The sequence below is a fragment of the Scyliorhinus torazame genome, chromosome 6 (assembly GCF_047496885.1).
Source record: "Scyliorhinus torazame isolate Kashiwa2021f chromosome 6, sScyTor2.1, whole genome shotgun sequence".
In the NCBI taxonomy this organism is placed as follows: domain Eukaryota; kingdom Metazoa; phylum Chordata; class Chondrichthyes; order Carcharhiniformes; family Scyliorhinidae; genus Scyliorhinus; species Scyliorhinus torazame.
Genome location: NC_092712.1, coordinates 130,747,717 through 130,770,894, shown reverse-complemented (window position 1 = coordinate 130,770,894; position 23,178 = coordinate 130,747,717). Strand labels below are relative to the sequence as shown.

At 47.4% G+C, this 23,178-nt stretch overlaps 1 protein-coding gene across 3 annotated transcripts in view; it reads left to right on the top strand.

Annotated features, from left to right (window-relative positions):
- The first annotated feature begins 6,189 nt into the window (after positions 1 to 6,189).
- Positions 6,190 to 23,178, top strand: part of LOC140425025 (thiamine pyrophosphokinase 1-like) — a 275,878-nt gene continuing 258,889 nt past the window's right edge. For all 3 annotated transcript variants that reach the window (XM_072508806.1, XM_072508805.1, XM_072508804.1), the window contains exon 1: positions 6,190 to 6,292. The gene's annotated coding sequence lies outside the window, so the exon portion shown is untranslated. The remainder of the gene's footprint in view (positions 6,293 to 23,178) is intronic.

The window sequence follows — 23,178 nt, the reverse complement described above, 5'->3', positions numbered from 1 at the left end:
CTTTGCACACTTATGTTGCTAAACCGCTTACTAAGCGATTGTGCAGCATGTCACTGAGTGCTGTACCAAACTCACAATGCTCGGCCATTTGACAGAGTTTGGCAATGAAGGTGGAGATTGTCTCTCCTGTGTCTCTGACAGCCAAATTTAACATGTACCTCTGTAGTATGATTGAGGATCTGGGATTGAAATGCTCCCTGAACAGCTTCACCAATTGCTCAAATAAATGTTATTTCAGGAGCCTCCAGGGACTTCAAATTCTTTGAGGTTATAGGTTGTTGGCCACCAGACCATGAATAGAATAACCTTCTATTTATCCTCCCTGTTATTTTGTTTGCTGTAGAAAAGTAATGGAGCCACTCAATATACTGCTTCCAGTCTTTGACGCCCTGGTTGAATGAGTCTAACTTTTCAATCATGGACATTTTTCACTCACTGTTGAATGCTGTTGATGTTTTTCAACTTGTTCATTTTGGAGGCTTCTCCTTTCCCCTTCAAAATCTGAACTACTGCAGACTTGCAATCAATCTGGTTTACAATCATCGCCCATGTGGTGGCTCAAGGCAACACTCTGGAGACTTGCAGTACAACTGAGCAAGTGTTTATTGGTAACAAGCAAAGTTTAGCTGTACACAGGTACAGAATCATTAAACAATTCTTCACTCTCTGGCTCCAGGGTCCTCTCTGCCCAGGACCTTGCTCCCAGGCCACCCGCTTTTTCCCCATTGGTCGGGTCCTCGCGCTCCCGTGTGATAGGCCCTGAGCCGCTCATATGGACCGTGAGGGATCGCCCCTTGATGGGGCGGCGCTACCACAACAACATCGCCATTTTTTTTGTTATTAATTCTTTCACGCAATGTAAGTGTTGCTAGCTAGATCAGTATTTATTGCTCATCCCTAGTAGCCCTTGGTGGTGAGCTGCCTTCTTGAACCTCCGCAGTCCTTATGGTGTAGATGCACCCACAGTGATGTTAGGAAGGCATTTCCTGGAGTTTGAGCCAGAGACAGTGACGGAACAGTGCTCTAGTTCCAAATCAGGATGATGTTGGCCTGGAAGGTGTCTTGCAGGCAGTGGCATTCCCATGCGTCTGCTGACCTTGTCCTTCCAGATGTTAGAAGAACTTTGGCGAGTTGCCGCAGAGCATCTTGTGGATGATGGAAGGGGTGCCAATCAGGTGGGCTGCTTTGTCCTGCATGGTGTCGAGCTTCTTGAGTGTTTGTTAGAACTGAGCCCATCCAGGCAAGTGGAGAGTATTCCATCACACTCTGATGTGTGACTTGTGCATAGTGGACAGGTTTTGGGGACTCAGGAGGTGAGTTGCTAACTGCAGAATTCAAAGCCTTTGATTTGCTCTTGTAGCCACAGTATTCATATGGCTGGTCCAGTTCAGAATCTGGTCAATGATAAACCCGAAGATGTTGATAATGTGGAACTCAGCGATGGTAATGTGATTCAATGTCAAGTTGAGATGGCTAGATTCTCGCTTGTTGGAAATGTTCATTGCCTGTCACTTGTGTGGCGTGAATGTTACTTCTGACCTTAAGATGAAGGGGAATAACTTATATTGAAGCAGCTGGAAAATATTGTCTGTTGAACACTGCTCAGTGGAACTTCTGCAGCGTCCGAGACAGTTTATCTCCAATAACCACAAGCATCTTTTGTTATGTACCAGCCAGTGGAGAGTTTTCCCCTTATTCACATTTACTTCAATTATTCCAGGACTCCTTGAAGCCAGACTTGGTTAAATGCTGCCTTGAAGTCAAAGGCAGTCACTGTCCCCTCACCTCCTGGGATTCAGCTCTTTATCCCATGTGTAGACCAAGGCTGCTGCTATTCAGTGGCTACGCAAGTGGTACTTTTCACTAACAGGATGCTGCTGTCAGTCCAAAAAGATGTTTGCCTCCCACACAATTGAGCAATATAGAGTATGAATTTCAATAATGGTGCGATGCCAGGTATCTCAGTGATTGGCTGATAGATCAAACATCCTGTTCCTAGGCGCGGCACGTGGGACAGTGGTTAGCACTGCTGCCTCACGGCACTGAGGACCCGAGTTCGAATCCCGGCCCTGGGTCACTGTCCATGTGGAGTTTGCACATTCTCCCGTGTCTGCGTGGGTTTCACCCCCACAACCCAAAGATGTGCAGGTTAGGTACATTGGACACACTAAATTGCCATTTAATTGGAAACAAATAATTGGGTACTCTAAATTCATTAAAAGAAATCCTGTTCCTTTGGTTTTCGTAATAGGCAGAGTACCAAAGGCACTCAACCAACACACCATTGCTAAAACAAAAACTCAACATGTAGACCATTAGATCTGATGCCATGCTTAGGCAGCATTTACTGAACAATCCTGAGTGTGCTAACAGCTACATAAACAACCAATTTAGGATAACCAGTCAAGCTCATAATGTGGCTCAATTATGTTTGCTAAAAGTAATATATTTATACACAGGGACCAATTATCTGCAAACAAAAGAAATATACATAGATACCTGGAAGATAGGAGCCTTTTGACCCTTTGAGCCTGCTCCACCATTTATCACGATTATGGCTAATCATCCCACTCAATAGCCTAATCCTGATTTCTCCCCATAACCTTTGATCCCATTCGCCCCAAGTGCTGCAACTAGCGCCTCTTGAATATATTCAAGGTTTTAGCATCAACTACTTCCTGGTGGTAATGAATTCCACAGGCTGACCACTCTTTGGGTGAAGAAATGTCATCTCATCTCTGTCCGAAATGGTTTACTCTGAATCTGAATTGCTCTGAAACCAATTATTAGGAGTTGTATGTGAGTTTTCTTTGATGACCTTTCAACTGTTTCCATACTTCCCTGTGAGAATTGCCTGCTTTTGCTTGTTGCCTTTCTTTGCTGACATGATTGAGATCAGTAGCTCATGTTTCATCATTGTAGGGCAGAGCCCATGTCTGACCTACCACTTGAGGCTCTAACACGATATGACTCTGTTTTCACTCGAATTTAACAGGTTAAGGGGTGATCTGATCAAAGTATTCAGGATATTAACAGGGAAAGACAGGGTAGATGAAGACAACTATTTCCGCTGGTTGGAGATTCTAAAACTAAGGGGAATAGTTAGGGCATTCAGGAGAGATGTTAGGAAGAATGCCTTCACTCAAAAGGTGGTAGAGGTTTGAAACTCTCTCCCACAAACAGCAGTTGAAGTTAGATCAGTTGTTAATTTTAAATCTGAGATAGATAGATTTTTGTGAAGCAAAGTTATTAAGGGATATGGACCAAAGGCAGATATAGCGAGTTAGGTCACAGATCAGCTACGACCTCATTGAATGGTGGGACAGGCTTGAAGGACTAAATGGCCTCCTCTTATTCCTATCAGGCAATACCATTCTTATTTTGGGAGGGGGCATGTCTGCTTTCTACCCTAAGGATCTCACTTATTAGCGCATCCCACTGGTTTACCTGATTTATCTTTCAGCAGTCTTGTCCAGTCTACCTCCGTCGAATCATTTCTCAGTTTTGTTAAATGTGCCCCCCCCCCCCAACCCCAGTTTAAAACTTTTACCCCTTTTCCATAATAATACCAAATTTAGCTGAATTGTAGTCCTTCCGAAGACAAAATCCAGAATTGTGCCTCCTCTTGTTGGGCTTGTCACGTATTGGGAAAAAATAATTTCCTGGACACAGTACATGAATTTTTCACTCTCCAAGTCCCTGGGCGGGATTCTCCGCGAACCAGCGGGGCCGGCAACTCCAGCGCAAAGGAGTGGCGTGAACCACTCCGGCATCGGGCCGCCCCGAAGGTGCGGAATCCTCCTCACCTTCAGGGGCCAGGCCGGTGCCGGAGTGGTTTGCGCCCCGCCAGCCGGCGCGGAAGGCGCTTGGCACCACACCAACCAGCGCCAAAGGGCCTCTGCCGGCCGTCACGAATTGGTGCATGCGCGGGAGCGCCAGCGTGTGCTGGCATCATCCCAGCGCATGCGCAGGAGGGGGATCATCTCCGCGCCGGCCATCGTGGAGGACCACAGCAGCCGACGCGGAGGTGTAGAGTGCCCCCACGGCACAGGCCTGCCTGCGGATCGGTGGGCCCCGATCGCGGGCCAGGCCACCGTGGGGGCACCTCCCGGGGCCAGATCTCCTCCCCCCCCCCCCCGAGGACCCAGGAAGCTGCCAGGTCCCGCCGGTAAGTACCTACTCTAATTTACACCGGCGGGACCGGACGAAAACAGGTGGCCACTCGGCCCATCGCGGGCCGGAGAATCGCCGGGGGGGGGGGGGGGGGGGCGCTGCGAGCAGCCGCCAACCGGCGTGGTGCGATTCCCGCCCCCGCCAAATCCGGCGGGAGGGGGGGGGGGGCGGAAAATCACACCCCTTATATTGTTTGAAAACCATTTGACATTGGGGTAATGAAGATCTCCTACTATTCTTATGTCCCTCCTATTCCTACAGGCAGAAATATGTCTACATGTATCTTCTTCAATCTCCCGTTCACTATTTGGGGGTCCTGGGTATACTCCTGGTAGTGCGACTACCTCTTTTTTATTCCCAAGCTTAACCCGTTTAGTCGCTCCTTCCCTCTCACAACTGTAATTGATTCTTTAACTAATAATGCTACCACACCCCCACTTCTTTTTTGTGAACCACTCACTCTATCCTGCCTGAAAAGTTTATATGCAGGGATATTGAGCTCCAATTTTGGCCCTCCTTTATCCAAGTTTTCATTATAGCAAAGACATTCTGCTGCCATGTATCATTATGTGCCCTTAGTTTAGCTGCCTTGTTTGTGATACTTCTTACATTGAAGTACAAACAGTTCAACCCTGTCAATTTCCTTTGGACGCTTTTTAACTCTTGTTTCTTTTGTCTTTCCGAGTCGCTGACTACATCACTAAATAATGTTCTACCTCCTGTTTCCAATATGAATCTCAGCCATCTAAACCTACATGTGGGTTCCCATCTGACTGCTGGACTAGTTTAAAGTCTCCCCAACAGAACTAGCAAATGCCCCCGCGAGGATATTGGCCCCACCTCTACCTGGTGTCAACCCAACCGACTTGTACAGGTCCCTCCTTCCCCACAACTGGTCCCAATGCCTCAAAACCTAAATCCCTTCCTGGTTTTCCATTTCTGCAGCAACACGTTAATCTGATCTATCCTCCTATTCCTGCTCTCTGTAGCGCATGGCACTGGGAGTAATCCTGAGATTACTGAATTTGAGGACCTGCATTTTAATTTACCTCCTAACTTCCTATATTCACCTTGCAGGTCCTCATCCCTTTGTTTATCATGTCATTGGTACATTGTTATAAGTATTTCACAGACCTCTTTCTTACAATTAATAGGTTGTTCTGTGTTGTAATCTTTTAAGTCTTTTTTCAACTGGGAGTCAATATAGTGGGAAAACAGACAAATCCCAGAAAGCTAATCTTTTTGCTAATTTTTAAATAAAAGCTTTCCTTTTGGGCTAAACAAAGAACAATTACTCTTCTGGGGCTCACAAGAAAGACTTAGACCTCCCTCATCATCAATGACCCCTTCACCCCTCCTTGCCTAACAGTAAGACACACACGGAAGGCCTCAACAACTGATGCCATTATTTCCCTGCTCTTATTGGGTGGCCTGCAGGGTTTTCGGCCTTAAACACTCAAAACTGATGGGAAATTAGCCAACAGGATTTACGTAAGGCATGGGAGTTTAAAAAAAACATGGTTAGGCTTCACCCAGCAGTGGGTGAGTTTCTAACATCACTGTCTATCCTCGCAAAATTGGCTCGGAGTTCAAATCAAGGCCCTTTTTGTCGTTTTATTATGTTGTAATTTAGATTTGGAGAGATGAAGTGTAGAATGCAATTCTCATGACCCACACACCTACCAACCCCTCATCTCTCTGGGGCCGGCTGTGGATTAGAATTTACTGCAAATGATAAAGATCACTTGTCAGGCTTCTGCCAATTCTCCGAGATAACAAGTCACAAGCAAGTGATAAAACCTGCCCATGGGATACTCTAAATGCAATTTTTCATTATGAGAAAACATCTGTGCTTTGTCCAGTTCATCTCCTGACATACCGGAAAGATAATTTACTAGTTAAATTTATTAAGGTTACTACCCCATGGAAGGGAGCATGTTATTGTATTTGATTGTGGTGGCAAAATATATAGGATTTTAGTTTATTTCTTTGTCTTCAATAATCTCTCCATTTATTTTTCTAGAAGTGTGAAATCATTGATACACCGGATCAGGACTTCACCGACTTCACAAAGTGCTTGCTGATACTACTTCAGAAAGTAAAGGAGCAAGGGCTAGAGGTATTACACAGACATGCAATGCTTTAGAGTTGCTTCAAATAACTCTGGGCCAGATTGGTTTTCAACATTTTGTTTTTAAAAAGTAAAATTGAAATTTTCACTTATGTAAAATATTCTAACCTGCATCTAAACTGTGTCATTAGAATTTACTCCAACTGAGTGAGCAAATTCTCCCCTTTTAGAGTGATCAACGATCAAGTGTCCCAATTTGTCACAGCGAGTGGCAGTTTTTCCCGCTCTATTTTAGGACAGGTGTAAAGGTAGCAGCAAAGGTGCAATGTAGGTGTTATTAGCTATGAGAGATTGCAGTTATGAAGAGAGAGTAGGACTTTCTTCACGAGGGCTGAATGGAAACATGACTGAAAACCTCAGGATTAAGATAAGTGTGATGTGGTAAATAGTGATAACTTAGCCAGAGATGTGATAACAAGGGCATACAAAGTGCATAGAAACATCCATTGAAAATAAAAGCAGAAGGAGGGCATTCGGCTCTTCGAGCCTGCTTCGCCATTTATTATGGTCATGGCCGATCACCAGGTTCAATACCCTGATCCAGTCTTAGCCCCAAGAGCTATATTCAATTCCTTCTTGAAATTACACAACATTTTCGCCTCAACTACTTTTTGTGGTATTGAATTCCACAGATTCACCACTCTCTTGGTGAAAAAATTTCTCCTCTCCTCAGTCCTAAAAGGTTTACCCTATGACCTCTAGTTCTGGACTCCACTACCATCAGGAACATTCTTTCTCAATCTACCTTATTTAATCCTGTTAAATTTTGGAAGTTTCTATGAGATCACTGTCATGATATCCACATCAGCATATCATGGTGCAATCACACACACTGATGGACAGGCAGTTGGACCAAACAGCACACACATAACATCGCAGCCAATCACCAGTGAGAGCACACGCACTACACTATAAAACCGGGAACACCACAGTTCCCGCTCGTTCTACCAGGAGATAGCTCAGAGCACAGAGCTCACAGCGCGCCACTCAGACATAGACCATGTGCTGAGTGCCTCACTAAGATAGTGATAGGGCTGGGTCCACGAGTTAGCTGGTGAAGCACTTTCCCAAGCCAGTAGTTAGTTGTTACCGTTGGTTAGGCAATAAAACAGAGTTGTACCATCTATAGCCGTGTTGGATCATTTGTGCATCAGAACATCCAACACAACATGATACCAGTAGCGGACGCAAACCAGCGACTGTGAGACTTACCTGCACCCTTTCAGAAATCCACCATCCTGCTCCATGGAAAACATCAGCCCGCCGCAGCCGCTCCGAATTGCTGGTAATCTCGGCGTGAACTGGAAGCTGTCTAAAGAGCTTAAATTCCTCGAAGACACAGACAGGGAGAATGCATCGGACACCACTCCACTCCACGGCGGGGCAACACGCCATCCACATCTATAACTCCCTGGCATTCGCGGAGGGCGAGGACAAAACAAAATATAAGACGCTGCTTCTGAAGTTCGATGAACACTTCAGCGTGGAAGTCAATGAGAGCTTCGAGAGGTACCTATTCCAGCAGCGCCTGCAGGGTAAGGATGAGCCTTTCCAATCTTACCTAACACACCTCTGTATCCTCGCGCAGTCCTGCGGCTATGGGGCCACCTCCGACTCCATGATACGGGATCAGATAGTTTTTGGGGTCATCTCGGACATCCTACGCCAACAGCACCTTAAAATAAAGCGCCTCACCCTAGCAATTGCCATCGAGACCTGCGTCCTCCATGAGAACGCGACCAGCCGGTACTTCCAAATCCATGCGGCCGAAACGGCACGGCATGTGTCCCACGAGGCGGAGCGGGTCCAGTCGATTGAGTTCCTCCCGGCCAGCGGCCCGGACGAGGGCGGCCATTTCGCGCGCTTTCCGAGGTCTCCCGCGCTTGTACGCACCAAAAGAGGGGACGTTGACGCAGAGGAACGTGATGCGCAGCCACGCTCTACGCAGGACCGCACCGCACATGCGCGGTGGCGCAACGAACGCCATGACGTCACGACGTGCGGCAACTATGGCTCCGCCCACTTAAAGCGGCAATGTCCGGGCAAAGGGCGACAATGCCTCCGATGTGGCAGGATGGGCCACTATGCTGCCTGCTGTCGAGCAGCTCAACCTGCCAACTCCCAACAATTCCGCCAGCCTCGCAGGGACGTGTGGGCGATTCAGCCCCCCTACACTGAGTCATATCCAGATAGTATGCAGACCAGCGATACCGAAGACAGGGAGCCCTTCCGCGTTGCAGTAATCCACAAGAACCGGATGTCCCCAAGTCGGAACCACCAGCCGCTGCCAGTGCACAGCATTGATCCGGGCGATGAGTGGTGTGCCACCCTCACGGTCAACCGATCCCAGATCACATTTCACCTGGACACTGGTGCCTCCGCCAATCTCCTCGCATGGTCAGCCTTCCAGACCTTAAAGGATAAACCACCGATTCTGCCATCCCACTGTCAGCTGGTTGACTACAATGGAAACGTCATCCCGGCCATGGGGTCCTGCCAGCTCGATGTTACACACAACTCACACAAAGCCACATTAACATTTGAAATCGTAGGATCCTCGAAGGACTCTCTGTTAGGCGCACAGGCGTGCAAGATCCTCCACCTCGTTCAGCGGGTACACACTCTGTCTCCAGAAGGCACGTCCGATTTTCCAGATGCGGACTTTAGGGAGCAGCTCCAATCACTCCTCGCGCACAACCAGGAGGTTTCCGAGGGCATGGGCACACTGCCCTACACGTACAAAATACGGCTCAAACTGGATGCCACCCCGGTCATTCACGCACCTCGTAGGGTCCCAGCACCACTCAAGGACCGCCTCAAGCAGCAGCTGCAGGATCTGCAGGACCAAGGAGTGCTTTCCCGGGTCATGGAGCCAACACCATGGGTCCATGGTTTGCGTCAAGAAGCCCTCCGGCGAGCTCAGGATCTGTATCGAACCAAAAGATTTAAATCACAACATTATGAGGGAACACTACCCCATACCCAAACGAGAAGAAATCACGAGCGAGATGGCTCGTGCAAAAATATTAACCAAGCTTGATGCCTCAAAGGGCTTTTGGCAGATTCAATTGGATCAGTCCAGCAGGAAGCTGTGCACTTTCAACACTCCATTTGGCAGATACTGCTACAATAGGATGCCATTCGGCACCATTCCGGCCTCCGAAGTGTTCCATCGCATCATGGAACAGATGATGGAGGGCATCGAAGGGGCACGCGTCTACGTAGAAGACTATCATAGAATTTACAGTGCAGAAGGAGGCCATTCGGCCTATCGAGTCTGCACCAGCTCTTGGAAAGAGCACCCTACCCAAGGTCAACACCTCCACCCTATCCCCATAACCCAGTAACCCCACCCAACACTAAGGGCAATTTTGGACACTAAGGGCAATTTATCATGGCCAATCCACCTAACCTGTACATCTTTGGACTGTGGGAGGAAACCGGAGCACCCGGAGGAAACCCACGCAGACACTGGGAGGATGTGCAGACTCCGCACAGACAGTGACCCAAGCCAGAATCGAACCTGGGACCCTGGAGCTGTGAAGCAATTGTGCTATCCACAATGCTACCGTGCTGCCCCGACGTTATCATCTGGCCCACCATACCACAGGAACATATCAGTCGTCTCCAGCTTGCCTTTGCACGGATACAGGATCAGGGCCTGCGCTTAACCGAGCCAAATGCTCTTTTGGCCAGACTGAGCTAAAGTTTTGGGGGGACCACATCTCCCGGTCGGGTGTGCGGCCGGATGCCGACAAAGTGGCAGCCATCGCAGCCATGCAGCAGCCGTCAGACAAGAAGGCAGTGCTGCGCTTTCTCGGGATGGTCAACTTCCTGGAAAAGTTCATTCCTAACCTTGCTTCGCACACGACTGCTCTTCGCCACCTGGTCAAAAAGACAACGGAATTCCAGTGGCTGCCCACACACCAGAGTGAATGGGAGGAGCTCAAGGTTAAACTCACCACCGCCCCGGTACTGGCGTTTTTAGATACCACACGGAAAACAAAGATTTCAACTGACGCCAGCCAGTCTGGCATTGAGGTGGTACTCCTGCAACGGGACAATACCGCATCATGGGCTCCGGTCGCCCATGCATCGTGGGCCATGACCCCCACAGAACAGCACTATGCGTAGATTGAGAAGGAGTGCCTAGGCCTGTTGACTGGCATCGACAAGTTTCATGACTATGTATACGATCTTCCACAGTTCACTGTGGAGACCGACCATCGCCCCCTGGTCGGCATCATTCAGAAGGACCTCAACGACATGACCCCTCGCCTCCAGCGCATTCTGCTCAAGCTCCGGAGGTACGACTTCCAACTTGTCTCACCCCGGGGAAGGATCTCATCATCGCAGATGCTCTGTCCAGGGCGGTCAACACACCGCCCGACGCGGAGGTGTTCGTTTGTCAGGTCGACGCACAGGTAGCCTTCACATCGGCCAATCTGCCGGCTTCTGATGCACGTCTGGCCCACATTCACCGTGATACTGCGGCTGACCCCCTTCTACAACGTGTGATGCGCCACATGACGGAAGGGTGTCTCAAGGGGCAGTGCCCACAATTTTACAACGTCCGGGACGACTTGGCCGTCATTGATGGTGCCCTCTTGAAGTTGGACCGGATCGTGATCCCACACAGCATGCACCGACTTGTCCTCGAACAACTGCACGAAGGCCATCTTGGAGTTGAAAAATGCAGGCGGAGGGCCCGGGAGGCTGTGTACTGGCCGGGCATCAGCGATGACATCGCCATCATGGTGCTCAACTGCCCCACCTGCCAGAGGTTTCAGCCGGCGCAACCCCCTGAGACCCTTCAGCCCCATGAGTTGGTCACGTCCCCCTGGTCGAAGGTGGGTGTGGACCTCTTTCATGCGCTCGGCAGGGACTACATTATTCTTATTGACTACTTCTCAAGTTATCCACAGGTCATACGCCTGCACGACACGACGACATCAGCTGTCCGGGCATGCAAAGAAACCTTTGCTCGCCATGGAATTCCGCTCACGGCCATGTCTGACAACGGACCTTGCTTTGCGAGTCAAGAATGGTCTTCCTTTGCCACTTCATACAACTTCACACACGTGACGTCCAGTCCTTTGCACCCTCAGTCGAATGGCAAGGCGGAAAAGGGCGTCCACATTGTGAAGCGGCACCACTGCAAGGCTGCTGATGCCGGATCTGACTTCTGTTTAGCCCTGCTGGCCTATCGCTCGGCCCCACTGTCCACGGGCCTCTCGCCAGCCCAGCTGTTGATGGGTCGCACCCTCAGGACCACTGTGCCGTCCATTCATGTTCCTGACCTCGACCATGCTCCAGTATTGCGAATGATGCAACAACAGCATGCTCAGCAGAAGGTGGCACATGACGCTCCGGCGACTGATCTTCCTTCCCTGGCGCCTGGAGACAACGTCCGCATACACCGACCGGAGCGTGGCTGGTCGGCAACCGCCAAGGTTCTCCGCCATGTGGCTCCCCGCTCATTCCTGGTTCGTATGCCTGATGGCTCCATTCGCCGCTGTAATCGGCGGGTCCTTCGTCTGGTTCCACGCTCGCTACGTGATCATGCACCAGTGCCACGCCCTCCTGTTGTCCCTGATGTCGACTTTGTTGAGCTTCCTGCCACTCTGCCTCTTCCTCTCTCGCCCGTGGCCAGGCCCATTCCTCAGCCGGTGGATCCTGACCCACCCTTGAGGCGGTCAACCCGAATTCGTCGCCCACCTGAGAGACTTGACTTATGAGCCTGTTAGCACATTGGACTCACTGAATTGTTTTACAATACTGTTAACGAGTTTTTTTTCTTGTCATTCATTGTTCCAGAAGTTCGCTCGTCGTTTGTTGATTGCATTTGTTGTTATTGGTACAACCTCGTTGTTCTGTTGCACCTGACACCTTCCTCTGTATATAGTTTAGCCTCATGTACATGTTGTAAATATTGCACACACATAATCAGATGCACTCAGTACACATTTCTATTTATTATCATGTAGGCATATATCCTTTGTGAAAGGGGGGGATGTCATGATATCCACATCAGCATATCATGGTGCAATCACACACACACTGATGGACAGGCAGTTGGACCAAACAGCACACACATAACATCGCAGCCAATCACCAGTGAGAGCACACGCATTATAAAACAGGAAACACCACAGTTCCCGCTCATTCTACCAGGAGATAGCTCAGAGCACAGAGCTCACAGCGCGCCACTCAGACATAGACCATGTGCTGAGTGCCTCACTAAGATAGTGATAGGGCTGGGTCCACGGGTTAGCTGGTGAAGCACGTTCCCAAACCAGTAGCTAGTTGTTACCGTTGGTTAGACAATAAAACAGAGTTGTAGCATCTACAGCCGTGTTGGATCATTTGTGCATCAGAACACCCAACACAACAATTACCTCTCGCTCTTCTAAATTCCAATGAATATAATCCTAACGGACTTAGTTTCGCCTCAAAAATCGGTCCCGCCATCCCAGGAATCAGTTTAGTAAACCTTCGCTGCACTCCGTCCATAGCAAGAACATCCTTCCTCAGATAAAGACACCAAAACTGCACACAATATTCCAGGTGTGGTCTTACCAATGCCCTATACAATTGCAGTAAAACATTCCTATTCTCAAATCCTCTTACTATGAAGGCACATAGTACATAATCATTAAGAAAAAACAATCAGACTGTTGGGATGGCTTGACTTCTGGCAAAAGCAACTTACTGCAGAGAAGTGTGAAATGATACATTTTGGTTGGACTAACAATGGGGAGTTGACAAGTGTTCAATGCTAAATTGAAAATAACAAATTGTTGAAGTTGGAAGGGCAGGTTGAAAACAAGTGAGATCTTATAAATAGAGGCATAAACAGAAAAGCAAGGACATTATGTTCAACTTTTATTCAAGAAAAGCTGGATTGGCCTCAACTGGAGTATTATGTTCAATTCTGAGCACTGCACACTTGAAAGGGTGTGAAGACTTTAGAGAGGTGCAGAATATTTCCATGGATGAGGGACTTTTGTTGCATGGTTAGATTAAAGAAGCTGAGATTATTCTCCATAGAGAAGAGAAGGATGATTGATCGATATATTCAAAATAATGAGAGATCTAAACAGAGTGGATGGAGGGAAACTGTTTCTGTGGCAGAAGGGGCAATTAGCACCTAAACACAAATAGAAAGTGATTGTGAAAAGAATCAAAGGTGACATGAGGTAAAACCTTTTTACGCAGTGGGTGGTTAGGATTTAGAATGCACTGCCTGACAGTGCAGTGGATGCAGATTTAAATCTGTCTTTTGAAAGGGAATTTGACTGAAAATATTTGCAGGACTATAGAGGAGTGGGATTAGCTGCATTGGTCTTGTTAAGAACTGGCATGCCCCTATGTGCCAAATAGGCACCTCTGTGTCATAACGATTCTGTGTAGCCAGCAGGTGTGAGCGCTCTTGGGCAAGCTGGCGAATGTGGAGAAAAAGCAGGCTTGGTGGTCAAATGTTGCTGTGGAGTATTTTCTAAGATTCTATATAATTAATTTAAATGGTTGAATTAATATTTTGTTTGAATTTAGAAAATTCTGTACTGTGTATGTTGTGATCTGGTTACATCTTGTTTTATTGAAGGTTTGTAGTTGTTGACTTTGACCGAATGAGATATTCATAGCTTTTCTTCCCATTTGCATGATGTCCTGGAAACGTGGAGTGTGCCATGACTTTGGCAAATAAATGGGACAAGTTAAAAGTCCCAGGATTGGTCCACAAGATTTCCAGAATATTGCAGTTTCCCATAAAGCTTGCACTCAGAAATGGTATAATTACAAGTGCAAGCATTTTAAAAATGTGTTGTATGTTGAGCTGGTCAGTTAGCCAAAATAATATGATCATGATTCCCCAGCTTGTTTTGTTGGCATTACTCGGGTGCTGTAGCAGGTATTCATGTTACTGAATCAGTAATAATCCAGGAGCATTAGTTTACATCCCAAAATGGCAATTTCAGAGTGTAAAACTGGTGCCCGAGAAGCTGCCCAATCATTAGGTAAGCCAGTTAGTTCACTGGAGTTCTTTATCAAAAGAAAACCTCTATTCTTACATAGTCTGACCTATATGTCACTTTTAACTGAGTCAGTTGTATCAAATTGCTACAGGAGTTCAAGAAGAAAGCCCACCATCTTCACCATCCTCTTAAGATCAACCAGCAATGAACAATAAATGGTGGTCTTGCCAGTGATACCGCATCCTAAGAACGAGCAACTTAAACTGCCATCGTCCCAGAGAAACAAGGATCTAACATTAAAATATGGCTTTGCTAATGTTGCCAACATCCCAAGAACATTTTTCAAGTATTTAAATTATTTTTGCTATTTCATGACCAGAAGAAAATAGGGTGAACTATGCTATTGGACAATTAGGGCAGGAATATACTATAAAGTGTCCAAATGAGGAGTTATCAGAGCAGTCTCTTCTCTCTCACAGATTCACATACCTATTCATTTATTTTTAAGTTCACTACATGACTAATGAAAAAGAATTTGTTGACAAAATTATGTAGATTGGCAATAATTCCGTTCCAACTATGCAAGAAGGTAACAATCATTTCACCTCAAACATTCAAACTAGGATTTTAATTGACAGGAACGACATGTAATGGTCGATTTTGTAACGCGTAGTTCCTACTGAGTAGGGACAATTGGTTACCCTGTGGATCTACTGAGGTTACAACAGTCTGTTGGAACACAGGAGTTAAGGAGTGACTGCCAGGATTTTGACTATGGCAGTGAAGGAATAGGATCACGTGTGGCTTGGAGGAGAACTTGCAGGTGATGGTGATGCCATGCTTCTACCACCCCTGTCCATCCAGATGGTAGATGTTGCATGTTTGGAAGGCGTCATCAAAGGAACCTCGCTGAGTTGCTGCAATGCATCTTGTAAGTGGCACACACTACTGCCACTGTGTGTCAGTTGTGGAGGGAAATTTGAAGGTGGTGGATGGGGTATCAATAAAGGAGGCTGATTTATGCTGGATGGTGTCCTGTGCCTTATGGTGTTATGGAAAAGTGGAATTGAGAATGATCACATCAGATCAGTCATGATCATTGAATGGCGGAGCAGACTCGATGGGTTGAATGGCCTACCTCTGCTCCTATGTCTTATGGTATTCTTGAGTGTTGTTGGAGCTGCCCTCATCTGGACAAGTGGAGAGCATTCTAACACACTCGTGACTTCACCCTGGTAGATGGTGGATATGCTTAGGGGATTTGGTCTCTGCAGAATTCCCAGCCTCTGACCTGCTCTTGGAGACACAGTATTTATATGGTGTAGCCATCTAAAATAGCCACCTGCAAAGGACTATGGGAATTGTGGTCAACTTGGACACAGACAAGTACACAGCCTCTGTGTATTGTGCAAAGAAACCAGACCTGACTGAAACTTGCACCCATTAAAAGTCAATCACCATTTCCCCCAGGACAATAGAATTTGAATCAAGGTACCGCAACAGTAGCAGACTAACCCGCACCACTTCTCCTTATTTGGAAAGGCCTACATGCGTGGGAAAATGACAGCTACGACCCACCCAGCCACTGAGGTATCCGCTCCTTAATTGGCCAGGATCAATGAGGGTGATCGAAACCCTATCGATCCATTGGATCTGGAGTTAGGACCGCCCAAAAGGGCGCAAAAGAGAAGAAGGATAAGAAGCCCTGTACATTCGGGATCGGCCTCTTTTGGACCGGCCTGTGTGCGACCAATTGCAGCATATCGACCAGCCAAGTTTAAGAAACCGTGATCACCTGAAGGACGAGCCCAGGCGAGACGAATCTAAAGACTTCCAACCTACCCACGTGGACACAGATAAAGGCCTTATCTCCCGCACAGAGCCAGTCACCTCGAAGTTAAATAAAGGTCATCTTAGTTATTAGGTTTAGTTTAGTGCGTAGCCACGTGAATCATTGCATATAAAACAAGTGTGTTTATTAATAAACTATCTTTTGAACTAATAAACTGGTTGTGTGGTCATTTGGTCAATATAAGAAACCGCTTGTGGTTCACATAGAAATGAAGAAGTCAACAATGGCTATCTAGTTCAGTTTCTGGTCAGTGGTAATCCCCAGTGTGTTGACAGTGGGGGATTCAGTGATAGTAATGTCATTGAATATCAGGGGCAGGCAGTCAGTGCAGGAATTCCTGTGACTGTCTCCCTCTCTCATAAGTATATCGTTTTGGGTACTATTGTGGGCCTATCAGGGGAAAGCAGCAGCTAGAGCAGTGGGATCATGGCTGGCTCTGTTGTCAAGCAGGGAGGGAAAAAGCGTAGAAGAGCAATAGTTATAGGGGTCTCTATAGTCAGGGGCACAGATAGATGGTTCTGTGGACGTGAAAAAGACACCCAAGATGGTATGTTGCATCCATGGTGCCAGGGTCCAGGATGTCTCTGCAGGGGCAGGGGACATACTGAAGGGGGAAGGTGAACAGCCAGAGGCAGGAAGAGTGACAATGTCCTGCAGCAGGAGTTCAGGAAGTTAGGTGGAAAGTTAGAAAACAGGACTTCTTGGATTGTAATCTCGGGATTACTTCCTGTGCCACATGCCAGTGAGGCTAGAAATAGGAAGATAGTAAAGCTAAACATATGGCTAAACAGCTGGTGTAGGTGGGAAGGTTTCAGACATCTGGGCAATTGGGATCTCTTCTGGGGCAGGTGGGACCTGTACAAGAAGGATAGATTCCATCTAAACTGATGGGACACCAATATCCTGGCTGCAAGGTTTGCTGGTGTCACACGAGAGGGTTTAAACTAGTATGGCATGGGGTTGGGAACCAGAGCAAAATGTCAGAAGGTATAAAACTGACTGGGAACTAGAAAATAGGGCCAGTAAGATTCAGAGGCAGAGCAGGCAGGGCGACGTTGCTGAACACAGCGGGACAGGTGGTCTGAAGTGCGAAGTCTGAAGTTTCAATGCGAGAAGTATAACAGGTAAGGCAGATGAACTTAGAGCTTGGATCAGTATTTGGAACTATGATGTTGTTGACATTACAGAGACTTGGTTGAGGGAAGGACAGGATTGGCAGCTAAACGTTCCAGGATTTTGATGTTTCAGGTAGGATAGAGGGGGATGTAAAAGGGGTGGGGAGATTTGCACTACTGGTTAAGGAGAATACCACAGCTGTACTGTGGGAGGTACTAAATGAGTACTTTGCATCAGTATTCACCAATGAGAAGGACTTGGTGGTTGATGAGTCTGGGGAAGGGTGTGCAGATAGTCTGGGTCACATTGAGATCAAAAAGGAAGTGATGTTGGGCTCTTGAAAAACATTCAAGAAGATAAGACCCCAAGGCCTGATGGGATCTACCCCAGAATACTGAGTGAGGTAAGGGAGGAAATTGCTGAGGCCTTGACAGAAATTCTTATATCCAGGCGAGGTCTCAGCAGACTGAAGAATAGCTAATGTTGTTCCGTTGTTTAAGAAGGATATCAAGGATAATCCTGGAAATTACAGGCCGGTGAGCTTTAATTCAGTAGTAGAGAAATTATTGGAGAGGATTCTTTGAGATAGGATATACTCGCATTTGGAAGCAAGTTGACGTATTAGTGAGATTAGCGGCATGGTTTTGTGGAGGGGAGGTTGTGTCTCATTAACTCAATCAAGTTTTTCGGGGAAGTGACAAAGATGATTGTGAAGGTAGGGCAGTGGATGTTGTCTACAGGGACTTCAGTAAAGCCTTTGACAAGGTCCCACATGGCAGACAGATACAGAAGGTGAAGTCAGAGGTGAGCTGGCAAGATGGATGCAGAACTGGCTCAGTCATAGAAGTCCAACGGTAGTAGTGGAAGGGTGCTTTTCTGAATGGAGGGCTGTGACTAGTGGTGTTCCACAGGGATAGTGCTGTTTGTAGTATAGCTAAATGATTTGGAGGAAAATGTCACTGGGCTAATTAAATCGCTGGCTTTGAATGCAGACCAGGGCAGGCCAGCAGCACGGTTCAATTCCCGTAACAGCCTCCCTGAACAGGCGCCGGAATGTGGCGACTAGGGGCTTTTCACAGTAACTTCATTGAAGCCTACTTGTGACAATAAGCGATTTTCATTTAATTTAATTTCATTTTAATAAGCTTGCGGACGACACAAAGGTTGGTGGAATTGCGGATAGAGATGAGGACTGTCAGAGGAAACAGCAGGATATAGATCGGTTGGAGACTTGGGCGGAGAGATGGCAGATGGAGTTTAATCTGGACAAATGTGAGATAATGCATTTTGGAACGTCTAATACAGGTGGGAATTACACAGTAAATGACAGAACCCTTAAGAGTACTGAAAGGCAGAGGGATCTGTGTATACATGTCCACAGGTCACTGAAAGTGGCAATGCAGGTGGAGAAGGTAGTGAAGAAGGCATACAACATGCTTGCTTTCATCGGCCGGGGCATTTGAGTATAAAAATTGGCAAGTCATGCTGTAGCTGGACTGAAACTTAGCTAGGCCACACTTGGAATATAGTGTTCAATTCTGGTCGCCATACTACAAGAAGGCTTTTGAGAGGGTACAGAAGAGGTTTACTATGATGTTGTCTGGTATGGAGGGCATTAGCTATGAGTAGAGGTTGGATAAACTCGGTTTGGTCTCACTGGAACGACGGAGCTTGAGGGACGACCTGATAGAAGTCTACAAAATTATGATTGGGCATAGACAGAGTGGATAGTCAGATGTTTTTTCCCAGGATGGAAGAGTCAAATTCTAGGGGACATAAGTTTAAGGTGCAAGGAGCAAAGTTTAGAGGAGATGTGCGAGGGAAGTTTTTTTTTTACACAGAGGGTAGTGAATGCCTGGGACTCGCTGCCGGAGGAGGTGGTGGAAACATGTACGATCGTGACTTTTAAGGGGCGTCTTGACAAATACATGAATAGAATTGGAATAGAAGGATATGGACCCCAGAAGTGCCGAAGGTTTTAGGTTTGACGGGCACCATGGTCAGCACAGGCTTGGAGGGCTGAAGGGCCTGTTCATGTGCTGTACTTTTCTTTGTTCTTTGGGTCACGATCTGCTGGACATCCATACATCCACTTTAGGAACATCTGCAAGCAAAGTATGAAGATGGCTGACATTGCTGCAGATACTTGGGAAACAATTGCTGATGGTTGTGGCCTCTGGAGGCTGGCTGGAGAGGCATTTGAAAAGGTGAGGAGAAATGGCAAGATCAGTTGGCCGAAAAGAGGGCCCAGAGAAAACAGAGGCTAATGAAGCATTCACCTTCTCAGTCCACTGCCTTCCTCTGCATCGAATGTGGCAGAGACAGCCATGACAGAATGGGGCTCTTGAGCCACATCAGGCAATGCTTAACAGAGTTGACCACCACAGCCCAAGCCATTGTCTTACGATACAGAATGCAGCCAAAGAAACATCTCTTTCCTCTTCTGAATCAATTACTCATCGATCTTTTGTTTAAAGACATTACTTAGCATTGCATTAACTCTTTCAGTCTAACGTCCAATCTATTTAAGTACAAGGAAATAGGGGGAATCTCTTCTAATTCTTCATACTCACGTTTCTTGTTCCTAAATTCTAATTCACAGTCCAAGTTAAATGGATTGATTCCATCTATACAAAAAGAAAAGAAATGCAAATCTCTCTTTTTACACCAAAATTTTGAAGACTGCATTATGCGTCCTTCTCCATCTTCCCTCTGCCAGTGAAAACAAATTCAGTCCTGTGATTCTAACTTCACAACTTGCTGCCCACATTTCTGAAACTGCATTTTCTTCCTTGAGCCCTCTTCAATACAGTCCCCTTACTACCTTGCTCATTGTGGACATCTGCCTATATTGAGCAATTTCATTATTGTAGACATCAATTATAAAGGCACCACTTATAACACATAAAGCACTTTAACTATTTTGGGCAATTCAATGAGCTTTTTTGCACCTCGCTAAAGTGTGATTATCTTAATTATGTGATCTTCTCCACTTACAATTGTTAAAACTCCACTGATTTCAGGCAAATTGAAATGTTTAATAAATGTCTTTCAGCTTGTACTACAAACTGTTCACATGATTTGGATTGGATTGGATTTGTTTATTGTCACGTGTACCGAGGTACAGTGAAAAGTATTTTTCTGCAAGCAGCTCAACAGATCATTAAGTACATGAGAAGAAAAGGGAATAAATGAAAATACGTAATAGGGCAACACAACATATACAATGTAACTACAAACGCACTGGCATCGGATGAAGCATACAGGGTGTAGTGTTAATGAAATCAGTCCATAAGAGGGTCATTTAGGAGTCTGGTGACAGTGGGGAAGAAGCTGTTTTTGAGCCTGTTCGTGCGTGTTCTCAGACTTCTGTATCTCCTGCCCGATGGAAGAAGTTGGAAGAGTGAGTAAGCCGGGTGGGGGGGATCTTTGATTATACTGCCCGCTTTCCCCAGGCAGCGGGAGGTGTAGATGGAGTCAATGGATGGGAGGCAGGTTCGTGTGATGGACTGGGCGGTGTTCACGACTGAGGTTTCTTGCTGTCCTGGGCCGAGCAGTTGCCATACCAGGCTGTGATGCAGCCTGATAGGATGCTTTCTATGGTGCATCTGTAAAAGTTGGTAAGAGTCAATGTGGACATGCCGAATTTCCTTAGTTTCCTGAGGAAGTATAGGCGCTGTTGTGCTTTCTTGGTGGTAGCGTCGACGTGGGTGGACCAGGACAGATTTTTGGACATGTGCACCCCTAGGAATTTGAAACTGCTAACCATCTCCACCTCGGCCCCGTTGATGCTGACAGGGGTGTGTACAGTACTTTGCTTCCTGAAGTCAATTACCAGCTCTTTAGTTTTGCTGGCATTGAGGGAGAGATTGTTGTCGCTACACCACTCCACTAGGTTCTCTATCTCCCTCCTGTATTCGGACTCCTCGTTATTCGAGATCCGGCCCACTATGGTCGCATCGTCAGCAAACTTGTAGATGGAGTTGGAACCAAGTTTTGCCACGCAGTTGTGTGTGTACAGGGAGTCGAGTAGGGGGCTAAGTACGCAGCCTTGCGGGGCGCCGGTGTTGAGGACTATTGTGGAGGAGGTGTTGTTGTTCATTCTTACTGATTGTGGTCTGTTGGTCAGAAAATCGAGGATCCAGTTGCAGAGTGGGGAGCCAAGTCCTAGGTTTTGGAGCTTTGATATGAGCTTGGCTGGGATTATGGCGTTGAAGGCAGAGCTGTAGTCAATAAATAGGAGTCTAATGTAGGAGTCCTTGTTTTCGAGATGCTCTAGGGATGAGTGTAGGGCCAGGGAAATGGTGTCTGATATGGACCGGTTGCAGCAGTATGCGAATTGCAGTGGATCAAGGCGTTCTGGGAGTATGGAGGTTATGCGCTTCATGATCAACCTCTCGAAGCACTTCATTACGACTGAAGTCAGGGCCACTGGTCAGTAGTCATTAAGGCACGTTGCCTGGTTCTTCTTTGGTACCGGTATGATGGTGGTCTTCTTGAAGCAGGTGGGGACCTCAGAGTGGAGTAGGGACAGGTTAAAGATGTCCGTGAATACCTCTGCCAGCTGGTCCGCGCAGGCTCCGAGTGCACGACCAGGGATCCCGTCTGGGCCCGTCGCCTTCCGAGGGTTCACTTTCAGGAAGGCCAATCTGACTTCGGAAGCTGTGATGGTGGGTATGGGTGAATTCTGGGCTGCTGGGGCACTCGCCAGCGGATTGTTGGTTACCTGCTCGAACCGAGCATAGAATGCATTGAGTTCATTGGGGAGGGGTGCGCTGCTGCCAGAGATACTGTTCGGCTTCGCTTTGTAGCCGTTTATGTTGTTTAGTCCTTGCCACAACCGCCGAGAGTCTGTCTGTGACTCTAGCTTGGTTTGATATTCTCTCTTGGCATTCCGGATGGCTTTGCCGAGGTCGTACCTGGGTTTCTTGTACAGGTCAGGGTCGTCTGCCTTGAACGCCTCAGATCTGCCCTTCAGTAGGGAGTCAATCTCACGATTGAGCCATGGTTTCCGGTTGGGGAACGCACGTACTGCTTTCTTTGGCATGCAGTCGTCCACACATTTGCTGATGAAGTCTGTGACGGTGGTAGCATACTCATTTAAGTTGGTCGCTGAGTTCTTAAATATGGACCAGTCCACTGTCTCTAAACAGTCACGTAAGAGCTCTTCTGTCTCCTCGGACCAGCACTGCACAACCTTCTTAGCTGGATTCTCCCGCTTGAGTTTCTGCTTGTATGCCGGGAGAAGGAGCACCGTCTTACGGTCTGATTTCCCAAAGTGCGGTCGGGGGATGGAACGGTAGGCGCCCTTGATTTTTGAGTAGCAGTGGTCAAGAGTGTTGTCGCCCCTGGTGGGACAGGAGATGTGCTGGTGGAATTTTGGCAGTACAATCTTGAGGTTGGCCTTGTTGAAGTCTCCGGCCACGATGAACAAGGCCTCCGGGTGTTCTGTTTCATAGTTGTTTATAACTGTGTCTAGTTCGTCCAGCGCCTTCCTCACTACTGCCTGGGGTGGGATGTAGACCGCTGTGATAATGGCTGAAGTGAACTCACGTGGAAGATAATATGGGCGGCACTTCACGGTCAGGTATTCCAGGTCTGGGGAGCAGTAGGCCGCCAGAGTCGCCACTTCCAAGCACCAGGAGGAGTTGATGAGGAGGCAAACCCCTCCACCCTTCGCTTTGCCTGATGATGCCGTGCGGTCCCCCCGGTGAATTGAGAAGCCTTCAGGTTGTATGGCACAGTCCGGTGAGGCAGGGGTGAGCCATGTCTCTGTGAAACAGAGCACACAGCAGTCTCTTACTTCCCTCTGAGAGGTAAGTCTGGCGTTAAGTTCATCCAGCTTGTTTTCGATCGCTTGGACGTTTGCCAGGAGTATGCTGGGGAGAGGGGTCTTGAAACCGCGTTGCTTCAGTCTAACCTGCAGACCG